This window comes from Protopterus annectens, chromosome 13.part0, assembly GCF_019279795.1.
Source record: "Protopterus annectens isolate FY-2018-M chromosome 13.part0, PAN1.0, whole genome shotgun sequence".
Classification (NCBI taxonomy): Eukaryota; Metazoa; Chordata; order Ceratodontiformes; family Protopteridae; genus Protopterus; species Protopterus annectens.
The window spans coordinates 1,123,473,613-1,123,496,454 of NC_056747.1; the positions used below are offsets into that span (position 1 = coordinate 1,123,473,613).

General features: G+C 45.8%; 2 non-coding genes and 1 pseudogene across 2 annotated transcripts; all 3 read left to right on the forward strand.

The window, feature by feature from the left end:
• The first annotated feature begins 9,385 nt into the window (after positions 1–9,385).
• LOC122788468 lies at positions 9,386–9,585 on the forward strand (annotated as a pseudogene).
• A 7,144-nt stretch (positions 9,586–16,729) lies between these two features.
• Positions 16,730–16,940, forward strand: LOC122788451. Its single transcript, XR_006362664.1, has one exon. It is a non-coding gene; the product is annotated as a small nucleolar RNA U3 (small nucleolar RNA).
• A 1,021-nt stretch (positions 16,941–17,961) lies between these two features.
• On the forward strand, positions 17,962–18,171 carry LOC122788465. Its single transcript, XR_006362678.1, has one exon. It is a non-coding gene; the product is annotated as a small nucleolar RNA U3 (small nucleolar RNA).
• Positions 18,172–22,842: the final 4,671 nt, after the last annotated feature.

Here is a 22,842-nt window from a genome sequence, read left to right on the forward strand (position 1 = left end):
ATTCCCAGTCTAGGGGTAGGTCTAGACGTGGTAGGGGCAGAGCTCAAGGTGCTTTTAGGCCTAGGACAGGAGTTCACCTGCTCAGACTTCTGGTGAGGGCAGGGGTCAGTCCTTTCGTAAGCAGACCCAATGACCTGCCTTTTCAGCTGCCAGTACCTTCTCGCCTGGCGGCACCTCTAGGAGGAAGACTGTCTCTTTTCAAAGAAAATTGGGATTTAATTACCCAAGACAAATGGGTTCTGGATATCATTCACCACGGTTACAGGTTTTATTTCCATACCTTACCTCCTTTCAAAGGCATGCCAGACATTCCTCCTCTACAAAGACAAGAGGCTCACAAGCAAATTTTTCAGTTACTCCAAATAAGGGCCATTCAGCGGTTCCTGTGCCAGAAAGGGGCCTAGGATTTTATTCTCGCCTGTTCCTAGTACCAAGAAGGGGAACACGTGGAGACCAATTTTGGATTTATCTATCCTCAACACTTATCTGGACATTCCCAAGTTCAAAATGTTGACGTTACAACAGCTTTTACCTCTGCTGGGCAAGGATCACTGGATGGTAACTTTAGATCTCAAGGAAGCTTACCTTCATGTGCCTATAAGACTAAGTTGCAGGAAGTATGAGCTGGAAATTCTCATTATCAGTTCTCTGCATTGCCCTTTGGCTTATCTACTGCCCAGAGTATTCACAAAGGTTCTGGCTCCAGTGATAGCTTACTTCAGGCTAAAAGGAATTCAAATCTATCCTTACTTGGACGATTGCCTGATACTGGCTCAAGAAAAGGAAGACCTTCTACAGCATTTGGAATATGTCATAGCAGTGCTAAGATGCCTAGGGTATTCTGTGAACGAAATAAAGTCCAGTCTAGTACCCTCTCAAGACATGTGCTTTCTGGGCGTGAGACTGAATACAGCAGCCCAGATGGCCTTTTAACCCCGGACAAACAAAAGAATCTTTCCAGTTACTTCCATCAACTATCTCTTCAGTCCGGCTGACTGCAAGGACAGTCCTTCAAGCCTTAGGGTTCATGGCATCTTGTATTCTGGTGCTTCCCAATGCCAAACTGCATATGAGGAAGCTACAATGGTATCTCAAAATGTATGGACACAGCACTGCCAGGATTTGGACACTGTCATTCAAATAATACCTTGCATTCAGAAGGAATTTTTGTGGTGGGCTCAGGAATGTCACCTAAACAAGGGACTCTCTGTGACCCGGCCAGAGGCGAGTCAAATTCTGACGACAGATGCCTCAGACATTGCTTGGGGAGCTCATCTAAATGGAAAATGGATACAAGACAAGTGGCCTGCCAGACTACAGCATCTACATATCAACATGAAGGAGATGTTAGCAGTCCAGTTTGCATTAATGGCTTTCAAGGAGTTACTTCTTCCAGGGCAGGTGTTGATTCTAACAGACAACACAACTGTCATGTGGTATATCAACAAACAAGGGGAACACATTCTTACCCATTGTGCAGGCAAGCAATGATTTTATGGGAGACTGCTAAGCTTGCAACTAACTCTTCAGGCAAGGTTTCTGCCGGAGCACAGAACTCCTTAGCAGATGTGTTACGCAGACAAATCATGGATCCCCACGAGTGGAAACTGGATCTTCATGTATTTCAAAAGTTGACAGTGTCCTGGGGAACTCCAGACATAGATCTGTTCGCTTCTCCACTAAACCACCAGCTGCCAAAGTTTTGCACAGAGAGGTTTCATCACACAGCTTGGAAAGTGGATGCTCTTTCTTTCAGTTGGAAAAATCTTCATGTGTATGCGTTTCCACCTCTGCCTCTTCTTCCAAAGGTGCTTCTAAAAGTCAGACAAGACAAGCCAAGGATGATTTTAATAGCTCCAGATTGGCCTCGGCAGCACTGGTACCCATTACTGAGGAGTCTGGTAAAGAAGCCTCCATGGCCTTTACCCTTGATTCCACATCTGTTGTCTCAGAAGGACGGTCGTCTGCTCAATGTCAAGCTTCACTCTCTTCATCTAACAGCCTGGCATATTCTGTTTTGAAAGACAGCAGGTCTCAACTTCCTCAACAAGTTTTAAATGTGATTATGGAAGCCAGAAGACCTAGTACAAGGAAAGTGTACGAAAAATGGAAGAGATTTTTATTTTGGACTGCAGCAAAGAATTTGGAGATTTGAGCCTAATTTGAGTGTGGCTCTTCAATATCTTACTGAGTTATTGGACAAAGGTTTGTCTTTCTCTTCCATTAAGATTCATGCTGCAGCCATTTCAGCTCACTATGATTGTGACCCACCATTGTTTTCACATCCTTTGTTCAAGCAATTTCTTAGAGGGCAAAGAATATAAGACCCAGAGCTCCTACTCCTGCTTGGGATCTCAATTTTGTGTTGGAGAAACTTACTCTACAACCTTTTGAGCCTGCAGCTACTGCTGAACTGAAATACTTGTCATGGAAGACTGCTTTTGTTGGCCATTACTTCTGCAAGAAGGGTTTCTGAGTTACAGGCCCTTATGGCGGTTGAGCCTTTTTGATTTTTCATAAGGATAGGGTATCATTACGTACTAATCCTTCCTTTATGCCTAAAGTGGTTTCTAGTGTGGCTTTAAACCAAACTATTCATTTGCCTACTTTTATGCAGATCCCCAAAATAAAGGGAAAAGATTTTGCACACTTTAGATGTACACAGGCAATTATTATTTGAGCAGGACTAAGGATTTTAGGCAGTCTCAGCAGTTGTTTGTTTCTTTTGCTTTGAGTTCTCAGGGCAAGCCTGTGTCAAAACAAACTATTTCTAGGTGGATTGGGTTTTGCATTGCATTTTGTTATTCCCATCATGGCAAGGAGATTCCAGCTGGGATTAGGCCTCATTCCACTAGGGCTACTGCCACTTCAACAGCTTTTTAAGGGGTGGCAACTAAGGATATTTTGGAGGCAGCTACTTGGAGTTCAGTGCATACTTTCTCTAAGCATTACCACCTTCCTCTCTACTCTAAGTCTAGGGCTGGTTTGCCACAGCTATTTTGCAAGGCATGTTATCAGCTCCTGCTTCCTTATGATTTGCCAGCCTCCCTTACCTCTGCTTTGGGATTCTACCCAATAGTTAGAACTGCAGCAATGTGGAATGAAGAACATAGTACAGTTTTGTACCTACCATAAATGTAGATGTTCGAGGATCCACATTGCTGCAGTCCCTCCCTCCTTCCCCTCTGTGTTTAGGGGTGGTTGTGTAGGTGAGGTTATATTCTGCTAATTTTGTATATTTAGTATATATATATATTTTGGTGCAGATATGTTGGGAGTTTTGGTTTTGGCCTTATCTTTTCACGCTCTTCTGAGATCTGGGGCAAGAAAAGACTGAGGATATGGCGTCGGTCATGCCTTTGGTATTCGGGCCGACTGGACAGCGGACTACCCCAATAGTTAGGACTGCAGCAATGTGGATCCTCGAACATCTACATTTATGGTAGGTACAAAACTGTACTTTTCCTCCCAATTGGTGTCGAAACTAGAAGGCCTCCCTTTATCTCCAACAGGTCCTCCTTCGAGACCCATCCAGTCTTCGGAGCCGGGAGAGGATGAGCTGATGATAGTGGAGCCCTCGGTGCCGAAACTGTCCATTTCACGATCGACAGCATTGAGTTTGACTCCTTCGGAACCTGTAGGTGAGTCGCGGAGTCGACGATCTCTCCTCGGTTCCAGGACCGAGAGTCGTACCGACCTTTCGGTGCTGACTCTCCCTCTCAGGGCCTCGGCGCAGATTGGCTCGGCTCCATCCTCGGGGTCGAGGCCCACGGGCCCCGTGTCTGGGATCCTTCCATGTTCTTCAGAACCGGAGGAGTCCTCGGCCCGGGGTTCAGGGGTTTTTGACCTTATGAGGAAGGTTTTGTCTACACAGACAACCACTTCATCGGAGGCGTCTTCTCCCTCCCCTAAGGGGCCGCTTTCTGTTTCTGCCTACACAACCCATCCAAAGCGTAGAGCACCATTGCCTCAGCCACCCCCAGAGGGTGCCCCCTGTTCCTCGGAGGCCTCACCGGAAGCCCCCTCCGATGAGGTTCCGAGGAAAAGACTGTGCAAGAGGAGGCACTTGGATTCCCCGCAGGAATCTCTAACATCTGACACTGACTTGGATGAGGCAGAGGGGTCCCCAAAATCCCCCTCTGAGGATGTCTCATTTGCGGACATCTTGGAGATCTTAAAACAGAGGGGTGATTGGCAGTCCCTAGCCCCCACTGAGGACGAGTCAGTGTTGCTGAAGGCTTTTGGTGCTCAACCTTCTACCTCCTGGGTTACTCCGCCCTTCGATGAATTAATGGATTTAATTGCTCGAAGGGAGTGGGAGACACCAGACACAGTGGAACCAGTCCCTCGAAAACCAAGCATGTTTATCACCGTTCCCCAGGACAAGGCTTGTCTTACCAAGGGAGTCCCGGTTGACGCTATGGTGGTGGCTGCAGCCACTAAAAAGGAGATGTCTGAGTCTTCCTCTTCTGTTTATCCTCCTAATAAGGACTCTAGGACTATGGACAGATATGGGAAGCACGTTTTTAGTTCAGTGACTTTTTCCATGTGTTCGCTAAACTATTTGACACATTTTACACGACTGCAGAGGGATCTCATCAAGGAGCTGGGAGATACCCTCCAGGGTAACACAGGTGCTGCTGTTTCAGATAAGGTAACAGCACAGCTTAACACCCTTACCTACATAGTGAACTCATCCATGAGGCTCATCTCGTATGCGGCTGAAGGATCGAGTAGAGCTGCAGCTTCAGCGATTGCTTTATGAAGACAATCCTGGATGTGGCTGTGCTCATTTGTGGAAGCCTTCAAGTCTTCCTTCGCCAACGCCCCCTTTGATGGTGCCACTCTTTTTGAGCCCAAAGTGAAAGAGACACTAACTCGGTGTGAGCAAGAAGGAAAGACTCTGTCTGCTGTCGGAGTCAATTTTTCCGCTCCAACTAGACCGTTCCCCAAAGGGCAACGAGGCGGAAAAATGTGGTTCCGTAAAACTCAGGGATCTTTCCAGGCCACACAGAGTGACCCCCCCCCCCAGAGGCATGGGGGGGGGCAGAAATGGAAGACATCGCCCCGGCGGCAGAGGGGGTCCGCAGAACCAAGGCGACAGGGATTCTATCCCTGGTAAGCCTTTCCAGCACTCCTGAATGGGGGCCCGACTGTCCTGCTCTGGAGGCATTCGGGGGTCGCTTGGCTTTATACCCACAGGCCTGGCTAACTCTCACCTCGGACTCTTGGGTAAAAAGCATTGTAACGAGAGGATACAAAATCCCCTTCATGTCAACTCCACCCCAACAAAGAAGGTTTCCAGATGTGCCACCCCATCTACGAGGCCCAGCAGCAATAGAAATTTCAAAGCTGCTCGAAAAAAAGAGTCATTCAGCCAGTCCCGGCGGACCAAAAAGGATCCGGAACTTACTCAAGGTTCTTTTTAGTTCCAAAAAAGACAGGGGACTGGAGACCGATTTTGGATCTCAGCAATCTCAATACCTTCGTGAAGAATGAAAAGTTCCGGATGGTCACGCTTCAATTGATCCTTCCATTTTTACTGAAGGGCGACTGGATGTGCTCGATAGATCTCAAGGACGTGTACTACCACATCAAGATGGCCAGATCGTCCAGAGATCACCTGCGCTTCCGGCTGGGAGCCAGTCACTTTCAATTTCGAGCCCTGCCCTTTGGGCTCACCTCAGCCCCCAGGGTATTCACCAAATGCATGGCAGTGGTAGCGTCTCACTTAAGACGTCTAGGATTCCGGGTGTTTCCCTATCTGGACGACTGGCTCCTCACCGCCACCACCGAGCGTCGCCTCATACAAGCCAGAGACTACACAGTCAACCTTTGTTCCCACCTAGGGATTTCCATAAACTTTGAAAAATCTGCCTTACTGCCCTCACAGCATATTTCGTTCATCGGAGCAGACCTAGATACACATTTAACACTGGTAAAGCTCCCTCCAATAAGGGCTTCATCCCTCAAGGAACAGGTTCTTCTTCTACTGCGAAGCAGGAAAGCCCTGGCCAAACTAGTCTTGAAGGTTTTGGGACTCATGGCAGCGTCCCTGATTGCAGTCCCTATGGGGAGATTGCACATGAGGCTCCTCCAATGGCTGCTGTTCACGCAGTTACCCCTACCACACGAGATTCTGATAACAGATTCTTGCAAACGAGACCTCTCATAGTGGGTGTACAGTCAAGATCTCACTATGGGTCGTCCATTTGTTCTACCCAATCCGACGGCCACAATAACCATGGACGCTTCTCTGATAGGGTGGGGGGGACTATGTCAGGGAAGAACAGTCCAAGGGGAATGGTCCAACATGGAGTACAACCTGCACATGAATGTTCTGGAAATGAGGGTGATGTTCCTGGCATTGCAGCACTTTCAAACCCTCCTACCTCTAGGAACAGTAACAGTTCAGACAGACAGCATGTCTGTAGTCTGGTACATAAACAAACAGGGGGGAACCAGATCTTACCCTTTATGCAGAGAGGCCATGAGAATTTGGCAATGGGCAGAGTCCACGGGTCGCTTTCTGATAGCAACGCACATCCCGGGGTCATCCAACGTCATTGCGGACAGGTTGAGCAGAGCCATCCTGTTACCTCACGAGTGGTCCCTCAAGCTACAGGTGGCGGAAAGAATTTTCCGCAGATGGGGCCAGCCTTGCTGCGATCTATTTGCCTCCCCGATGAATACCAAATGCAGAAGCTATTTTGCCCTTCTACCTCCGGGGGATGCCCCCAGGGACGCACTGATACACGATTGGCCCCCGGGTCTCCTATATGCATTTCCACCTACCCCCTTGATTCCCAAATTTCTTCAGAAAGCCAGGAACCTGGAAAGGACAATTATACTCATAGCCCCATTCTGGCCTCAACAGATATGGTTCCCCTTACTTCAAGCCCATCAAACAGAGGAACCGTGGATCCTGGATGCAGTACCAGATCTACTGACCCATTCGTCGGGAGTTCCTCACCCGTCTCTTCTATCCCTCAAACTAACAGCTTGGCTGCTCCACTTCCCTGCCTAGCCAGGTCTGATCTACTTTCTCCGGCAGTTCAACGCATTCTGGTTGCCTCTCATAAGGCTTCCACTACAAAACTCTACAGGAGTAAATGGAAACGCTTTGTATACTGGGCATCTAGCCAACACTTGGACCCCCTGGTAGCTCCTTTACATAAAGTTCCAGAATTTCTATCCATCCTTTTTCACAAAGGGGCCTCTACTTCCACACTAAGAGTATAGTTGGCGGCCATATCCAACTACCATGTTGGTGAGGACGGTTCTCCTATTATGTCCCACAGGCTTTGTAAGGCTTTTATGAAAGGATCCTTCCATCTCTGACCGCCCGTCAGAGACCCTTTATTCCCATAGAATTTAAATTTGTTATTGTCGCAACTAATGTTGCCACCCTTTGAACCAGCCTCTTCTTGCCTCCTGAAGTTTTTGTCGTGGAAGACACTTTTTCTTGTAGCTGTTACATCAGCTCGAAGAGTTTCAGAGCTGCAAGCACTGTCAGTCAAACCACCTTACTTAATTTTTCACCCAGATAGAGTCTCCTTGCGAACAAATCCATCTTTCCTTCCTAAGGTATGTTCTGTCACGAATATTAATCAGTCCATAGAACTCCCTACCTTTTTCAAAAACCATACCAGCAAGTTGGAATATATGCTGCACAAGTTAGATGTCTACAGACAACTAAGATTTTATTTGGACAGGACTAAAGATTACAGGAAAACAGATCAGCTTTTTGTCGCGTTTGCAGACAATAAAAAGGGCATGGCAGTTACAAAACGTACACTTTCTAAATGGCTTACTGATTGTATAGCCTTTGTATATTCTAAGTCGAATCAGGCCTTGCCCACCAAACCTAAGGGCCATTCTACCAGATCCGTTTCCACTTCCTTGGCTCATGCAGCTCGTCTGCCTTTGGACACGATTTGTGCAGCAGCCACGTGGTCTAAACCACATACTTTCATCGCTCATTATAGGGTTGACAAAGCCTCCAAAGACAGGACATCTTTTGGTTCCACTGTGCTTAGGAACGTTCTTCCATGAGTCACTCGGTGACGGAGCTAGGACGCTACCGTGTGTAAGAACAAACGGCGAGATTGAACACTCTCACATAAAGAAGTTATGTTCTTACCATAACGTTCCATGTGGAGTGTTCATCTCGCCTTTGTTCTTACATTCCCTCCCTTCCCTCCCTCACGTGTTTGGAAGAACGAGTAGGACTAGAGTCTGGTCCACATGCCTTAACCCCTTCCGGGTATATTGTTTCTTACCTCATGGGGTATATTTCGCTACCCTTTAGTTAATTTGTCAGTGTGATAGTGTCTCTGATTTTTGTAGCTGTGTGTAGCCTTAGCACCTGAGGTTTATGGTTGGTCTGGTTTGCTTGCAAACTAGATCTGAGTAATGGCAGGGAGGATTGCGGGATATAGCCTGGTCTCGAGCTTCTCTAAGATGCAGAGCTTTGCTATGCGGCCGACTCGGAGCCGAGGATCGGCTCCAAACCCGTGTGTAAGAACAAAGGCGAGATGAACACTCCACATGGAACGTTATGGTAAGAACATAACTTCTTTTTTCCACCTCTGAATTACAACATAGAGAGCAGTGTTCCTAGTAGACATATGTTTTCCATTGCAATAGATTGTTTCTAGAATGCCACTATTCTCTATGGGAGTCTAGACACGTGGCATGAGGAGGATGGAAATGAAGGGAAGGAATTAGCAAGGAAACCAAGGTACTGCGAACACTTATCTCAAGAGAGAAAGTTAATAAGGTAGGAAGAGGCTCAGCAGAATTTTAGAATACAGGTTTAGAACTTGTTTTCCCTACAAGAGTCTATAAGTCCAGAACAGATCTGAAACCGAGGTATTGAAAACAAATATCTCGAGAGACAGAGAAAGTTAAAGTAGGAAGCGACTCAGCAGAATTTTAGACCACAGGTTTAGAAGTTGTCCTTGTAAAAACAGTATTCACTATTACACGTCATGCTGCCTTATTTGGCATAATACTCAGCCAGCATTCTCAGCACAATTGTGGCAACAGAGATCAAAAGCACAAGACCTGACTGGCTGTTTTTCATTAAATGAGTGCTTCGTCTCTCTCCCAGAAGTCTCTTGCGCTTTATGTTAACTAAGTCCGCCCTCTTAGACCAATGCGTATTTCTGAATTTACATGACAGGAAAACTCTGCATGCTGGGTCCATATTTAAGTAATGCTGTTTTATTTGTTTCAGTACATACAAGGGAATGCTCTAGTATATTTATAAATAGTACATCAGTATTTTGTTTACTTTTATGCATTAGTTTACTTTTTAAGTCACTAACTTTGCAGACAGTGTCAACTAAATATATATTTTAGGTGCTTCCTTGTATCAGCTAAAACTTTACTTTCAGGGGTCATTTGTATAGTTTGTTGGTAGAGAGATGGTTTTGAAAGTGCTTGGTCTTGTCTGCCACAGGGAAGAGGTTGAATGTTTTTTGGTAGTTGACTATATTTGTGTAGTTTTCTACTATTGATGACTGTGTGTGCTAGTCTGTTCAGCAGTTAGCATCATGAAGAAAGCATAATCTGAGTGGTGGAATTTTGGTTGTTTAATGATAGAAGCTGTGTGCATGAGTTGCTGTCTTTTATCTAAGTTAGTGATAAAGATTGCTAAATCTTTTGTAGTGTGTTTAACAAGGACCTGTAGTGTTAGGTCTTGAGCAGAGTTGGAATTTTCTATATGCTGCTCTAGCTGAAGCACCATTATCAAAACAGGATCCTTAGGATCTTGCGGTCTACTTTCCACCTCTGAATTACAACACAGAGAGCAGTGTTCCTAGTAGACATATGTTTTCAATTGCAATAGATTGTTTCTGGAATGCCACTATTCTCTATGGGAGTCTAGACACGTGGCATGAGGAGGATGGAAATGAAGGGAAGGAATTAGCAAGGAAGCCAAGGTACTGCGAACAGTTATCTCAAGAGAGAAAGTTAATAAGGTAGGAAGAGGCTCAGCAGAATTTTAGAACACAGGTTTAGAACTTAATGTGAAATTGTTCAATCTCGCTGTTTGTTCTTACATACGGGTTCGGAGCCGAGGCACAGTAATATCCCATGATCCTCCGGTGCTAACCCTCAGATCTAGTTTGCCGCTAGCAGCAGATCGCATCGAGAGGCTCGGGCCAGTACAATTTTTACTATTTTTTCTTGTTAAATATGGATAATTTTTTTATATTTCTTATAATCTTTATCTTAGCATTTGAAAGCTTTATATACATAGTAGTTGTGTGACTAGTTTAGGTAGTTTGTTACCTTAAAATTCTTAGTAAGGGCTTTAGGCCGTTTTTTGTCTGTAATAGAATTTACAGTATTTAAAAGAAAGTTAACTTTTTCTATTTTATTTTTTCTTTCAAAAAATATATATATATATCTTAGTGTGCTGTGGTGTGTTTTTTTACATTTATATATATATATATATATATATATATATATATATATATATATATATATATATTATATTGTAGTTAGAAATTTTTCAATGTAGTGCTGTCTTTTTTTCTAGTAAAATGTCAGAAAAGACTAAAAGTGGATTTAAAAGGTGTCAGTGTGGACAGAAGATGTCCATTATTGACAGCCATTCATCCTGCGTCTACTGTCTTGGCCCTCTCCACTTGCAGGAAGACTTCCATCTGTCATTCCTTTAGTGGGAGGGTCATGCTGGAAAGACGCAGGAAGTTGGTGGACAGAGGTTTGATCAAACCTGAGTTTCAAGAGGCCCTGGACAAGACTGAACAGGTTTCGAAGTCTTGAAGGTCAAGTCTTCAAGAGTGTCGGAGCCCAAGTCATCGGCTCTGAGCACCTCTTTTCAAATTCGGACACTGGCTCCTATGACTTCGGTGCCGGGTGTCGAGACCTTATCTCTGCACGAGGCTCAGGTCTTGGAGCCGGTATCAGAGGTACCACCGTCTACTATCCTTCGCTCGGTGATGGCTTCGATCCCTTCGACCCGTTCTTCGAGGCCAATTTCCGACTCCGATGTGGATCGAGTGGTACAGAAGCTTATGGAGAACTCGGCTTTGTCAAAATTAATCGAGGTTTCGTCCCAGCTGGTTTCGAAACTCGAAGCTATTCCAGTTCCCTCGACACTTCCTCCTCCAAGACCCGTCGAGTCATCGGTGTTAGGAGTCGAAGAACCGATGATTGTAGAGCCCTCGGTGCCAAAGCCTCCAGTAGTGCTATCGGCTCCGTTGACCTCGACTCCTTCGGAACCAGCCGGAGAGTCTCGGAGCCGAACATCTTTCCTGGGTTCCAGGGGGGATAGGTGAACCGAGATTTCGGTTCCGACTCTTCCTCTCGGTGCTTCGGCTCTGATCAGTTCGGATCCGTCCTCGGTGTCGGAGCCCGTGCCTTCTTCGGATCGGGTCGGATCTTCGGGTCGGGGCACCGGTGCCTTTGACATCATGTGGAAGGTCTTGTCGGATCAGACACATACTTCATCGGTATCTTTATCTCCTTCCCCAAACCGTCCGCGTTCTGCTTCTGTGCCTTCGGTACCTACCAAGCGTCGAGACCCAATGCCTCAGAAGTCCCCACAGGGAGACTCTGGTTTCTCAGATGCATCCCCAGAAGCTCCCACTGAGGATGTTCTGAGCAAACGACTTTGCAAGAGGAGGCACATAGATTCCCCACAGGAATCTCTTACATCTGATACTGATTTAGATGAAACAGAAGGGTCCCCATGGTCCACCTCTGAGGATGTCTCTTTTGCAGACATTTTGGAAATCCTGAAGCAAAGAGGGGACTGGCAAACCCTTACCCCTTCTGCGGATGAATCGGTTTTACTGAAGGCATTTGGGACTCAACCTTCTACCTCCTGGGTGACTCCTCCCTTTGACGATCTCATGGATCTAGTAGCTCGGAGGGCTTGGGAAACACCTGATACAGTGGAACCAGTCCCTCGTAAACCCAACAAATACATGACAGCTCCCCAAGATAAAGCCTATCTTACAAAAGGAGTTCCCGTAGACACTATGGTGGTGGCAGCGGCCACTAAGAAAGAGATGTCTGAATCATCTTCCTCTGTCCATCCTCCTAATAAGGATTCTAGGACAAAGGACAGATATGGGAACCGCATATTTAGTTCGGCGACTTTTTCCATCCGATCGCTCAACTACCTTATGCATTTCACGTGTTTACAAAGAGATCTCATTAAGGAATTAGGAGATACTCTTCAGGGACACACAGATGCTGCTGTCGCCGAGAAAGTGACAGCGCAACTTAACACCCTAAATTCCATAGTCAACTCGTCCATGAGGCTGATTTCATACGCAGCCGAAGGATCGAGTAGAGCGGCAGCTTCAGCGATTGCCCTGAGAAGACAATCCTGGTTGCGCTTATGCTCCTTTGCGGAAGCCTTTAAGTCTTCCTTTGCCAATGCCCCCTTTGATGGTGCCTCCCTGTTTGGGCCCAAAGTAAAGGAGACTCTCACGAGGTGTGAACAAGAAGGGAAGACCCTGTCTGCCGTAGGGGTCCGTTTTTCCGTTCCATCTAGACCCTACCCTAAAGGGCAACGAGGAGGAAAGATGTGGTTCCGAAAGACTCAGGGATCTTTTCAACATACCCAAAGTGACGCCCCCTCCAGAGGCAGAGGAGGGGGAAGAAACGGAAGACGCCGCTCAGCCGGCAGAGGAGGTCCGCAAAATCAGGATGACACAGAGACCTTCTCTGGAAAACCCTTCCAGCACTCCTGAGTGCAGGCCTGGCTGTCCTACTCTGGAGGCAGTCGGGGGTCGCTTGGCTTTATACCCAGAGGCCTGGCTAAATCTTACATCAGATTACTGGGTAAAAAGCATAGTTACCAGAGGCTACAAAATTCCCTTCATAAAAATACCACCAAACTTCAAAAAACTCCCAGATGTTCCACCCAGTCTGCGAGACCAAGCAACCATAGAGATAAGAAGGTTGCTCGAAAACAGAGTCATCCAACCAGTCCTAGCGGACCAAATAGGATCTGGAACTTACTCAAGGTTCTTTTTAGTTCCAAAGAAAACAGGGGACTGGAGGCCAGTTTTAGACCTCAGCAAGTTAAATACCTTTGTGAAAAAGGAAAAGTTCCGGATGGTCACGCTTCAGTCAATCCTCCCTTTTCTGCAAAAGGGCGACTGGATGTGCTCTATAGATCTCAAAGACGCATACTACCATATCAAAATGGCCAGGGCGTCCAGAGATCACTTGCGCTTCCGGCTGGGAGCCAGTCATTTCCAGTTTCGCGCTCTGCCCTTTGGTCTCACCTCAGCCCCCAGGGTGTTCACCAAATGCATGGCAGTAGTAGCATCTCACTTGAGACGAAAGGGATTCCGGGTGTTTCCTTATCTAGACGACTGGCTCCTTTCCGCCACCACCAAGTGTCGTCTTCTACAGGCCAGGGACTACACCATCAGTCTTTGCTCTTCATTAGGCATAACGGTGAGTTTTGGAAAATCTGTCTTATCGCCATCACAGCGTATCTTATTTATAGGAGCACAGCTAGACACTTCCCTGGCTCAAGTTACTCTCCCCCCATCAAGAGTGTTAGACCTCAGGCACCAAATTTCGCTCCTTCTTCACAACAGAGTCTCTGCACGACAAGTATTAAGAGTGCTAGGCTTGATGGCAGCATCCCTTCTTGTAGTTCCTTTAGGCAGGATGCACATGAGGATCCTTCAATGGATGCTATTCGCCCAGTGGTCGTATCTACAACTTCCACTGTCTCACGAAATCTTGATTACGAATTATTGCAAGAAGGATCTCTTGTGGTGGATACACAGTCAAGAGCTAACACTAGGACGACCCTTTGTATTACCCAGTCCGGTAGCAACTCTAACCACAGATGCTTCCCTGATAGGGTAGGGGATTCTTTCAGGGACAAACAGTCCAAGGTCAATGGTCCAACATGGAGTACAATCTACACATCAGTGTTCTAGAGATGAGGGCAGTGTTTCTAGCGTTGCAACACTTTCACAAGTCCTTACCTCGGGGAACAGCGACAGTTCAGACAGACAACATGTCAGTGGTCTTGTACATAAACAAGCAAGGGGGAACCAGATCTTACCCATTATGCAGCGAGGCCCTCAGAATTTGGCTATGGGCAAAGTCCACTGGACGCTTTCTGATAGCAACGCACATCCCGGGGACTTCCAACGTAATCGCAGACAGGTTGAGCAGAGCCATCCTGTTCCCTCATGAGTGGTCCCTCAAACCTCAAGTGGCAGAAGAGATCTTCCGCAGATGGGGCCAGCCTTGCTGCGACCTGTTTGCATCCCCTTTGAATGCCAAATGCAGAAGCTATTTTGCCCTGTTACCCCCCCCCCCCAGGGGGTGTCCCCAGGGACGCACTGGTATATGATTGGCCCCCGGGTCTCCTTTATGCTTTTCCTCCTGTTCCACTAATTCCCAGGTTTTTGCAGAAAGCCAAACGTCTGGACAGGACCATAATACTGATAGCCCCATTCTGGCCTCGACAAATCTGGTTTCCCTTCCTTCAATCCCATCAAGTGGAGGAACCATGGATTCTGGACCTGGAGCCATATCTGTTGACACACTCGTCGGGAGTTCCTCACACCTTCCTCAAGTCCCTCAAACTGACAGCTTGGCTGCTCCACTTCCCATCTTAGCCAGGTCGGAGTTACTATCTCCTGCAGTACAACAAATTATTGTATCTTCTCACAAACCATCTACAAGAAAATTGTACATCAGCAAATGGAACCGTTTTGCGCACTGGGCCTCCAAACAAGGTATAGATCCATTTGGGGCCCCAGTACACAAGATACTAGATTTCCTTTCCTCACTTTTTCAAGAAGGAGCATCATCATCCACTGTAAGGGTTCAACTGGCCGCTATATCCAATTTTCATTTTGGCTGTAAGGATGGTTCTCTTATGTCCCACAGGCTTTGTAAAGCCTTCATGAAAGGTACTTTTCATCTCCGTCCCCCTTTTCGTAATCCAATAGCACCTTGGAATCTTAATCTCATGCTGTCACAACTCATGTTGCCCCCTTTTGAACCAGCAACCACAACTCCGTTAAAATTGCTTTCGTGGAAAACACTTTTCCTGGTTGCCATCACTTCAGCCAGAAGAGTTTCAGAGTTACAGGCTCTATCTATCCGACCCCCGTACATGATTTTTCATCCAGATAGAGTAACCTTGCGCACCAATCCGTCCTTTCTTCCGAAGGTTTGTTGAACTGCCTACCTTCTTTAAAAATCATTCCAATAACCTGGAATACACATTGCACAAGTTGGACGCTCACAGACAACTAAGATTTTACTTACATAGGACAAAAGAGTACAGAAAGTCAGATCAACTATTTGTCTCATATGCTGACCAAAGAAAAGGACAGGCAGTAACGAAGGTTACTTTATCCAAATGGCTCTCAGATTGCATAAATTTCGTATATGCTGAATCCAAACAACAACTCCCTTTCAAACCCAGAGCTCACTCTACAAGGGCGATTGCTACCTCTTCAGCCCATACCGCTTATTTGCCTTTACATGCCATTTGTGCAGCGGCAACTTGGGCAAAACCACATACCTTTATCGCCCACTACAAGCTAGACAAGAGCTCCAGGGACAGGGCGACGTTTGGTTCCACTGTACTCAGGAATGTTCTCCCTTGAGCCAGCCGGGAAAAAGGAGCTAGGGACGCTACCCGTGTGTAAGAACAAACGGCGAGATTGAACAATTTCACATTAAGAAGTTATGTCTTACCATAATGATCCATGTGAATTGTTCATCTCGCCTTTGTTCTTACATTACCCCCCTCCATCCCCCGTCCTACGGTCTGGGAGAACGGTTTTCGAATAGATTCCTTTTCAGCCTTTTCTAGGTATGGTTGTCATGTTATTAACATCAGTAATGGCATCTTTTATCCTCTACCTGGCAGTAGGGTTTCAGACAATTGTAGTATTTGTTCATAAGTGTTTTAGACACATTTCTAAGAGGGATTCTTCTGGTATCGCAAACTAGATCTGAGTGTTAGCACCGGAGGATCATGGGATATTACTGTGCCTCGAGCTTTCTCGAAGATGCGAGCTAGTGATGCGGCCGACTCAGAACCGAGGATCAGCTCCGAACCCGTGTGTAAGAACAAAGGCGAGATGAACAATTCACATGGATCGTTATGGTAAGACATAACTTCTTATTTTCCTTACAAGGGTCTATAAGTCCAGAACAGATCTGAAACCGAGGTATTGAGAACAAATATCTCGAGAGAAAGTTAAGGTAGGAAGCGACTCAGCAGAATTTTAGACCGTAGGTTTAGAAGTTGTCCTTGTAAAAACAGTATTCACTATTACACGTCTTGCTGCCTTATTTGGCATAATACTCAGCCAGCATTCTCAGCACAATTGTGGCAACAGAGATCAAAAGCACAAGACCTGACTGGCTGTTTTTCATTAAATGAGTGCTACGTCTCTCTCCCAGAAGTCTCTTGCGCTTTATGTTAACTAAGTCCGCCCTCTTAGGCCAATGCGTATTTCTGAATTTACATGACAGGAAAACTCTGCATGCTGGGTCCATATTTAAGTAATGCTGTTTTATTTGTTTCAGTACATACAAGGGAATGCTCTAGTATATTTATAAATAGTACATCAGTATTTTGTTTCCAGTACTTTACTGTTATGCATTAGTTTACTTTTTAAGTCACTAACTTTGCAGACAGTGTCAACTAAATATATATTTTAGGTGCTTCCTTGTATCAGCTAAGACTATACTTTCAGGGGTCATTTCTATAGTTTGTTGCTAGAGAGATGGTTTTGAAAGTGCTTGGTCTTGCCTGCCACAGGGAAGAGGTTGAATGCTTTCTTCTGAGCATGAAGTAGGTAGTTGACTTTGTGTAGATTTCTACTATTGATGACTGTGTGTGCTTGCCTGTTCAGCAGTTAGCATCATGAAGAAAGCATAATCTGAGTGGTGGAGTTTTGGTTGGTTAATGATAGAAGCTGTGTGCATGAGTTGCTGTCTTTTATCTAAGTTACTGATAAAGATTGCTAGATCTTTTGTAGTGTGTTTAACAAGGGCCTGTAGTGTTAGGTCTTGAGCAGAGTTGGAATTTTCTATGTGCTGCTCTAGCTTAAGCACCGTTATCAAAACAGGATCCTTAGGATCTTGCGGTCTACTTTCCACCTGTGAATTACAACATAGAGAGCAGTGTTCCTAGTAGACATATGTTTTCCATTGCAATAGATTGTTTCTGGAATTCCACTATTCTCTATGGGAGTCTAGACACGTGGCATGAGGAGGATGGAAATGAAGGGAAGGAATTAGCAAGGAAACCAAGGTACTGCGAACAGTTATCTCAAGAGAGAAAGTTAATAAGGTAGGAAGAGGCTCAGCAGAATTTTAGAACACAGGTTTAGAACTTGTTTTCCTTACAAGGGTCTATAAGTCCAGAAGTGATCTGAAACCGAGATATTGAGAACAAATATCTCGAGAGAGAGAGAGAAAGTTAAGGTAGAAAGTGACTCAGCAGACTTTTAGACCGTAGGTTTAGAAGTTGTCCTTGTAAAAACAGTATTCACTATTACACGTCATGCTGCCTTATTTGGCATAATACTCAGCCAGCATTCTCAGCACAATTGTGGTAACAGAGATCAAAAGCACAAGACCTGACTGGCTGTTTTTCATTAAATGAGTGCTACGTCTCACTCCCAGAAGTCTCTTGCGCTTTATGTTAACTAAGTCCGCCCTCTTAGGCCAATGCGTATTTCTGAATTTACATGACAGGAAAACTCTGCATGCTGGGTCCATATTTAAGTAATGCTGTTTTATTTGTTTCAGTACATACAAGGGAATGCTCTAGTATATTTATAAATAGTACATCAGTATTTTGTTTCCAGTACTTTACTGTTATGCATTAGTTTACTTTTTAAGTCACTAACTTTCCAGACAGTGTCAACTAAATATGTATTTTAGGTGCTTCCTTGTATTAGCTAAAAGTATCCTTTTAGGTGTCATTTCTATAGTTTGCTAGAGAGATGGTTTTGAAAGTGCTTGGTCTTGCCTGCCACAGGGAAGAGGTTGAATCCTTTTTTCTAAACATGACGTAGGTAGTTGACTGTATTTGTGTAGTTTTCTATTATTGATGACTGCGTGTGCTAGCCTGTTCAGCAGTTAGCACCATGAAGAAAGCATAATCTGAGTGATGGAGTTTTGGTTGGTTAATGATAGAAGCTGCGTGCATGAGTTGCTGTCTTTTATCTAAGTTAGTGATAAAGATTGCTAGATCTTTTGTAGTGTGTTTAACAAGGACCTGTAGTGTTAGGTCTTGAGCAGAGTTGGAATTTTCTATGTGCTGCTCTAGCTGAAGCACCGTTATCAAAACAGGATCCTTAGGATCTTGCGGTCTACTTTCCACCTCTGAATTACAACATAGAGAGCAGTGTTCCTAGTAGACATATGTTTTCCATTGCAATAGATTGTTTCTGGAATGCCACTATTCTCTATGGGAGTCTAGACACGTGGCATGAGGAGGATGGAAATGAAGGGAAGGAATTAGCAAGGAAACCAAGGTACTGCGAACAGTTATCTCAAGAGAGAAAGTTAATAAGGTAGGAAGAGGCTCAGCAGAATTTTAGAACACAGGTTTAGAACTTAATGTGAAATTGTTCAATCTCGCCGTTTGTTCTTACATACGGGTTCGGAGCCGATCCTCGGCTCCGAGTCGGCCGCATCACTAGCTCTCATCTTCGAGAAAGCTCGAGGCACAGTAATATCCCATGATCCTCCGGTGCTAACCCTCAGATCTAGTTTGCCGCTAGCAGCAGATCGCATCGAGAGGCTCGGGCCAGTACAATTTTTACTATTTTTTTCTTGTTAAATATGGATAATTTTTTTATATTTCTTATAATCTTTATCTTAGCATTTGAAAGCTTTATATACATAGTAGTTGTGTGACTAGTTTAGGTAGTTTGTTACCTTAAAATTCTTAGTAAGGGCTTTAGGCCGTTTTTTGTCTGTAATAGAATTTACAGTATTTAAAAGAAAGTTAACTTTTTCTATTTTATTTTTTCTTTCAAAAAATATATATATATCTTAGTGTGCTGTGGTGTGTTTTTTTACATTTATATATATATATATATATATATATATATATATATATACATATATCTCTTATATTGTAGTTAGAAATTTTTCAATATAGTGCTGTCTTTTTTTCTCGTAAAATGTCAGAAAAGACTAAAAGTGGATTTAAAAGGTGTCAGTGTGGACAGAAGATGTCCATTACTGACAATTCATCTGTCTACTGTCTTGGCCCTCTCCACTTGCAGGAAGACTGTTCCATCTGTCATTCCTTTAGTGGGAGGGTCATGCTGGAAAGACGCAGGAAGTTGCTGGACTGAGGTTTGATCAAACCTGAGTTTCAAGAGGCCCTGGACAAGGCTGAACAGGTTTCGAAGTCTTCGAAGGGGTCGAAGTCTTCAAGAGTGTCGGAGCCCAAGTCATCGGCTCCGAGCACCTCTTTTCAAATTCGGACACCGGCTCCTATGACTTCGGTGCCGGGTGTCGAGACCTTATCTCTGCACGAGGCTCAGGTCTTGGAGCCGGTATCAGAGGTACCACCGTCTACTATCCTTCGCTCGGTGACGGCTTCGATCCCTTCGACCTGTTCTTCGAGGCCACTTTCCGACTCCGATGTGGACCAAGTGGTACAGAAGCTAATGGAGAACTCGGGTTTGTCAAAATTAATCGAGGTTTCGTCCCAGCTGGTTTCGAAACTCGAAGCTATTCCAGTTCCCTCGACACTTCCTCCTCCGAGACCCGTCGAGTCATCGGTGTTAGGAGTCGAAGAACCGATGATTGTAGAGCCCTCGGTGCCAAAGCCTCCAGTAGTGCTATCGGCTCCGTTGACCTCGACTCCTTCGGAACCAGCCGGAGAGTATCGGAGCCGAACATCTTTCCTGGGTTCCAGGGGGGATAGGTGAACCGAGATTTCGGTTCCGACTCTTCCTCTCGGTGCTTCGGCTCTGATCAGTTCGGATCCGTCCTAGGTGTCGGAGCCTGTGGTTCAGATTCCGGAGAAACGACCTCCTTCTTCGGATCTTGTCGGATCTTCGGGTCAGGGCACCGGTGCCTTTGACATCATGAGGAAGGTTTTGTCGGATCAGACACATACTTCATCGGTATCTTTATCTCCTTCCCCAAACCGTCCGCGTTCTGCTTCTGTGCCTTCGGTACCTACCAAGCGTCGAGACCCAATGCCTCAGAAGTCCCCACAGGGAGACTCTGGTTTCTCAGATGCATCCCCAGAAGCTCCCACTGAGGATGTTCCGAGGAAACGACTTTGCAAGAGGAGGCACATAGATTCCCCACAGGAATCTCTTACATCTGATACTGATTTAGATGAAACAGAAGGGTCCCCATGGTCCACCTCTGAGGATGTCTCTTTTGCAGACATTTTGGAAATCCTGAAGCAAAGAGGGGACTGGCAAACCCTTACCCCTTCTGCGGATGAATCGGTTTTACTGAAGGCATTTGGGACTCAACCTTCTACCTCCTGGGTGACTCCTCCCTTTGACGATCTCATGGATCTAGTAGCTCGGAGGGCTTGGGAAACACCTGATACAGTGGAACCAGTCCCTCGTAAACCCAACAAATACATGACAGCTCCCCAAGATAAAGCCTATCTTACAAAAGGAGTTCCCGTAGACAGTATGGTGGTGGCAGCAGCCACTAAGAAAGAGATGTCTGAATCATCTTCCTCTGTCCATCCTCCTAATAAGGATTCTAGGACAAAGGACAGATATGGGAAGCGCATATTTAGTTCGGTGACTTTTTCCATCCGATCGCTCAACTACCTTATGCATTTCACGTGTTTACAAAGAGATCTCATTAAGGAATTAGGAGATACTCTTCAGGGACACAGAGATGCTGCTGTCGCCGAGAAAGTGACAGCGCAACTTAACACCCTAAATTCCATAGTCAACTCGTCCATGAGGCTGATTTCATACGCAGCCGAAGGATCGAGTAGAGCGGCAGCTTCAGCGATTGCCCTGAGAAGACAATCCTGGTTGCGCTTATGCTCCTTTGAGGAAGCCTTTAAGTCTTCCTTTGCCAATGCCCCCTTTGATGGTGCCTCCCTGTTTGGGCCCAAAGTAAAGGAGACTTTCACGAGGTGTGAACAAGAAGGGAAGACCCTGTCTGCCGTAGGGGTCCGTTTTTCCGTTCCATCTAGACCCTACCCTAAAGGGCAACGAGGAGGAAAGATGTGGTTCCAAAAGACTCAGGGATCTTTTCAAAACACCCAAAGTGACGCCCCCTCCAGAGGCAGAGGAGGGGGAAGAAACAGAAGACGCCGCCCAGCCGGCAGAGGGGGTCCGCAAAATCAGGGTGACACAGAGACCTTCTCTGGAAAACCCTTCCAGCACTCCTGAGTGCAGGCCTGGCTGTCCTAATCTGGAGGCAGTCGGGGGTCGCTTGGCTTTATACCCAGAGGCCTGGCTAAATCTTACATCAGATTACTGGGTAAAAAGCATAGTTACCACAGGCTACAAAATTCCCTTCATAAAAATACCACCAAACTTCAAAAAACTCCCAGATGTTCCACCCAGTCTGCGAGACCAAGCAACCATAGAGATAAGAAGGTTGCTCGAAAACAGAGTCATCCAACCAGTCCTAGCGGACCAAATAGGATCCGGAACTTACTCAAGGTTCTTTTTAGTTCCAAAGAAAACAGGGGACTGGAGGCCAGTTTTAGACCTCAGCAAGTTAAATACCTTTGTGAAAAAGGAAAAGTTCCGGATGGTCACGCTTCAGTCAATCCTCCCTTTTCTGCAAAAGGGCAACTGGATGTGCTCTATAGATCTCAAAGACGCATACTACCATATCAAAATGGCCAGGGCGTCCAGAGATCACTTGCGCCGGCTGGGAGCCAGTCATTTCCAGTTTGCTCTGCCCTTTGGTCTCACCTCAGCCCCAGGGTGTTCACCAAATGCATGGCAGTAGTAGCATCTCACTTGAGATCAAAGGGATTCGGTGTTCCCTTATCTAGACGACTGGCTCCTTTCTGCCACCACCAAGTGTCGTCTTCTACAAGCCAGGGACTACACCATCAGTCTTTGCTCTTCATTAGGCATAACGGTGAATTTTGGAAAATCTGTCTTATCGCCGTCACAGCGTATCTTATTTATAGGAGCACAGCTAGACACTTCCCTGGCTCAAGTTACTCTCCCATCAAGAGTGTCAGACCTCAGGCACCAAATTTCGCTCCTTCTTCACAACAACAGAGTCTCTGCACGACAAGTATTAAGAGTGCTAGGCTTGATGGCAGCATCCCTTCTTGTAGTTCCTTTAGGCAGGATGCACATGAGGATCCTTCAATGGATGCTATTCGCCCAGTGGTCGTATCTACAACTTCCACTGTCTCACGAAATCTTGATTACGAATTATTGTAAGAAGGATCTCTTGTGGTGGATACACAGTCAAGAGCTAACACTAGGACGACCCTTTTTATTACCCAGTCCGGTAGCAACTCTAACCACAGATGCTTCCCTGATAGGGTGGGGGGATTCTTTCAGGGACAAACAGTCCAAGGTCAATGGTCCAACATGGAGTACAATCTGCACATCAGTGTTCTAGAGATGAGGGCAGTGTTTCTAGCGTTGCAACACTTTCACAAGTCCTTACCTCGGGGAACAGTGACAGTTCAGACAGACAACATGTCAGTGGTCTGGTACATAAACAAGCAAGGGGGAACCAGATCTTACCCATTATGCAGCGAGGCCCTCAGAATTTGGCAATGGGCAAAGTCCACTGGACGCTTTCTGATAGCAACGCACATCCCGGGGACTTCCAACGTAATCGCAGACAGGTTGAGCA